This window comes from Mixophyes fleayi, unplaced genomic scaffold (genome assembly GCF_038048845.1).
Source record: "Mixophyes fleayi isolate aMixFle1 unplaced genomic scaffold, aMixFle1.hap1 Scaffold_29, whole genome shotgun sequence".
NCBI classification, from domain to species: Eukaryota; Metazoa; Chordata; class Amphibia; order Anura; family Limnodynastidae; genus Mixophyes; species Mixophyes fleayi.
Genome location: NW_027446953.1, coordinates 5,899,862 through 5,904,069, shown reverse-complemented (window position 1 = coordinate 5,904,069; position 4,208 = coordinate 5,899,862).

Genomic DNA, 4,208 nt, shown 5'->3' with positions numbered 1-4,208 from the left:
TACAGTGTAATAGAATTGTATTATGATCATGTCCAGTGATCAGGTCATGTTGGGGGTGTAGTGTCCTATGTCTGTATACAATGTAATAGAATTGTATTATGATCATGTCCAGTGGTCAGGTCATGTTGGGGGTGTAGTGTCCTATGTCTGTATAGAGTGTAATAGAATTGTATTATGATCATGTCCAGTGGTCAGGTCATGTTGGAGGTGTAGTGTCCTATGTCTGTATAGAGTGTAATAGAATTGTATTATGATCACATCCAGTGGTCAGGTCATGTTGGGGGTGTAGTGTCCTATATCTGTATAGGGTGTAATAGATTTGTATTATGATCATGCCCAGTGGTCAGGTCATGTTGGGGGTGTAGTGTCCTATGTCTGTATAGTGTAATAGAATTGTATTATGATCATGTCCAGTGATCAGGTCATGTTGGGGGTGTAGTGTCCTATGTCTGTATACAATGTAATAGAATTGTATTATGATCATGTCCAGTGGTCAGGTCATGTTGGGGGTGTAGTGTCCTATGTCTGTATAGTGTAATCGAATTGTATTATGATCATGTCCAGTGGTCAGGTCATGTTGGGGTGTAGTGTCCTATGTCTGTATACAGTGTAATAGAATTGTATTATGACCATGTCTGGTGGTCAGGTCATGTTGGAGGTGTAGTGTCCTATGTCTGTATAGAGTATAATAGAATTGTATTATGATCATGTCCAGTGGTCAGGTCATGTTGGGGGTGTAGTGTCCTATGTCTGTATATAGTGTAATAGAATTGTATTATGATCATGTCCAGTGATCAGGTCATGTTGGGGGTGTAGTGTCCTATGTCTGTATATAGTGTAATAGAATTGTATTATGATCATGTCCAGTGATCAGGTCATGTTGGGGGTGTAGTGTCCTATGTCTGTATATAGTGTAATAGAATTGTATTATGATCATGTCCAGTGATCAGGTCATGTTGGGGGTGTAGTGTCCTATGTCTGTATAGAGTGTAATAGAATTGTATTATGATCATGTCCAGTGATCAGGTCATGTTGGGGGTGTAGTGTCCTATGTCTGTATAGAGTGTAATAGAATTGTATTATGATCATGTCCAGTGATCAGGTCATGTTGGGGGTGTAGTGTCCTATGTCTGTATAGAGTGTAATAGAATTGTATTATGATCATGTCCAGTGGTCAGGTCATGTTGGGGGTGTAGTGTCCTATGTCTGTATAGAGTGTAATAGAATTGTATTATGATCATGTCCAGTGATCAGGTCATGTTGGGGGTGTAGTGTCCTATGTCTGTATAGAGTGTAATAGAATTGTATTATGATCATGTCCAGTGGTCAGGTCATGTTGGGGGTGTAGTGTCCTATGTCTGTATATAGTGTAATAGAATTGTATTATGATCATGTCCAGTGATCAGGTCATGTTGGGGGTGTAGTGTCCTATGTCTGTATAGAGTGTAATAGAATTGTATTATGATCATGTCCAGTGGTCAGGTCATGTTGGGGGTGTAGTGTCCTATGTCTGTATACAGTGTAATAGAATTGTATTAGGATCATGTCCAGTGGTCAGGTCATGTTGGAGGTGTAGTGTCCTATGTCTGTATACAGTGTAATAGAACTGTATTATGATCATGTCCAGTGGTCAGGTCATGTTGGGGGTGTAGTGTCCTATGTCTGTATACAGTGTAATATAATTGTATTATGATCATGTCCAGTGGTCAGGTCATGTTGGAGGTGTAGTGTTCTATGTCTGTATAGAGTGTAATAAGATGGTAATATAATCTTGTCCAGTGGTTATTGAATGTTACACACACAACACAACACAACACACAAAAGTGCATATATAAGATTTTTTTCAGTAAAGTGCTAGCCACACCCACACATTAGGTTGGCCACACCCACTTGTCAAATGCCACTCCCACTTAGATGGGGAACGCCGGTGCCCTGTCTTGCCCAGGGCACTAAAATGTCTAGTTACGGCATTGGTCGCTGGTTCATACTGGTCTATTTGCATTACAAACACAATACCATTCTGATCATTAATTCCCTATAATCCATAACTCGGATACGCAAGGTGCGATCTCTTAGCCAATAGAAACGGATGTCTGAGGATAAATAGGGGATTTAGAATGATACTAAGCATGATATGTTTCCTGAATCCTGAACATTAGATCTCAATAAAGTGCCTTTAACATTATTATATTCAACTATAAACTCTATTACATTTGATTATAAATGACTATGTGTTGGAATTATTTTAAGGTGAACTATTTACAAGTGAATGTGTAAGTGTATATGTGCGTTATTTATCGTGTGATTGCATCATAACACATGGCGTACTGATCGCAATCGCACGGTAAAGCAATATTAATCAATATGGTTTACTTCATCCAATTATTTGACTTCGACAGGTGTTTCCAAATATTAATAATGTTGTTTTTTCTAATAATAATGCTAAAAAATTGTTATAAAAAAGCTGTTGCATGTGTCTTTTGTAATTTAATTTCAAGAAATGTGTCAAGGTTATTTTAGTCAATAATGGATGGACATTTAGAACATACCTGCATTTAATTTACATTGGTCCCTTTGCACTAAATCATAATTTATTTTATCATTTATTTATTATTATGGCACTAGCAATTCTGAGGCGCTGTACAGAAAACAGAGTCCTTTGCCCAATAGAGCTTACAGTCTAACAATTCCCAAACACACACACATACACTTCAATTTCATATCAGCAAAGGCAACTACTAGTATGCATTTTGATTGATGAAGTCAAATGGAGTACAGGGAGGAAAAAAAACATTGGGAGAACATACGGGGCAAGATTTGTTAAGAAAAGTTAGTCAATAAAAGGGGTACCTTGGTCAAAGCATGTTTGATTGCAGGTATTTTGAAAAAGTTGTTATATATTTATAATTGGGGTAAGGCATGTCCTAGATCAACTTTCAATGTATCAATGTGGTACCTGAAAAACGAGCCATTAGTTTACTTTGGTGCCTAAAATACAACTTTTCTTCAACTTTTTTACAAGGTTTAACGTTCCTCTAATTTTGGCATTATGTAGCTTAATAACCCACAAAGTCCACGCAGATAAGTCCATGTTTGGGAAACTAATTCATGACCCCAGGGCTGTAAGGCAGAAGTGCTAACCACTAACCAACTGTGCTACTGAATTGTTGTCTGCATTGATTTGTAGGGAAGATGAGTACTTAACATACAAGCAGTAGATGAATAAAAAAGAAAATGTTTACTTGCATTAAACTCAAAGGAGCATGTCCCGTCAAAATCAACCCCCTCCCCCCAAAAGTCTAAGGACATTCGTAATATTAGATGGCAACATGCATCATACAAAGTTGTATTTGAGGGGGAGGTAAATGTAAAAAATGAGGACAGAATTATAATGGGAATAGAGCATGTTGTAGTTCAATTTTGAATTAAAACCAAATATGGCTAAGGCCATATTTGGTATTCAAACTCATGACGCCAATGCTGTGAGAGAGAATTACAAACCACCAAGGCAACCTTGCAGATGTTAACTGGCATATATTTTTTCTTAAGAAGAAAGAATGCCAGTGTTATGTTTATTTTTGTTTTAAAGCACTATTATCTAGCTCTTACATCTGTTGCACACATGCTGTATTGTTGTGCTTTTTGTTCTAATCTATAAAATGTATTTATTTTTTCAAAATAAATGTTGCCTTAGTGGTTAGCCAATCCACCTTCCAACAATAGAGCCATGAGTTTGATTCCTAACTCACGTCCTGAATGTGTGGAGGTTGTATGTACTCTCCTGTGTATCGTTTATGATAGAGTACGCTATGCATGTTTTAATTACATAATTTTTTTATTATAATAAACTAATTTTTATTTTATTATGCATGTTTATTCATGCTATCGAATTATTATGAGATGCATTTGCATCCACATTCTCTTTCATCTCAAACACATTACACAATCTTTTATGTAGGTGAATAAGAAGGTGTGTTGATATAGCTCATTAACACTTTTAAATCATTTGTCTAAGGTAATATAATTATATAAATGCTAATGCCAATAATTAGGTTGCAAGATTTCTACACAATACATTTAGATTGTGTTTAAACATTTGTAAACAAACCTCCCACATTTGCCATTACGTAACACCGTCTTATCTCTAAATAAGAAGCAGATTTTTTTTGTGTAATTTGTTTTTAATAAATCTTCAAAATTAGTACAAA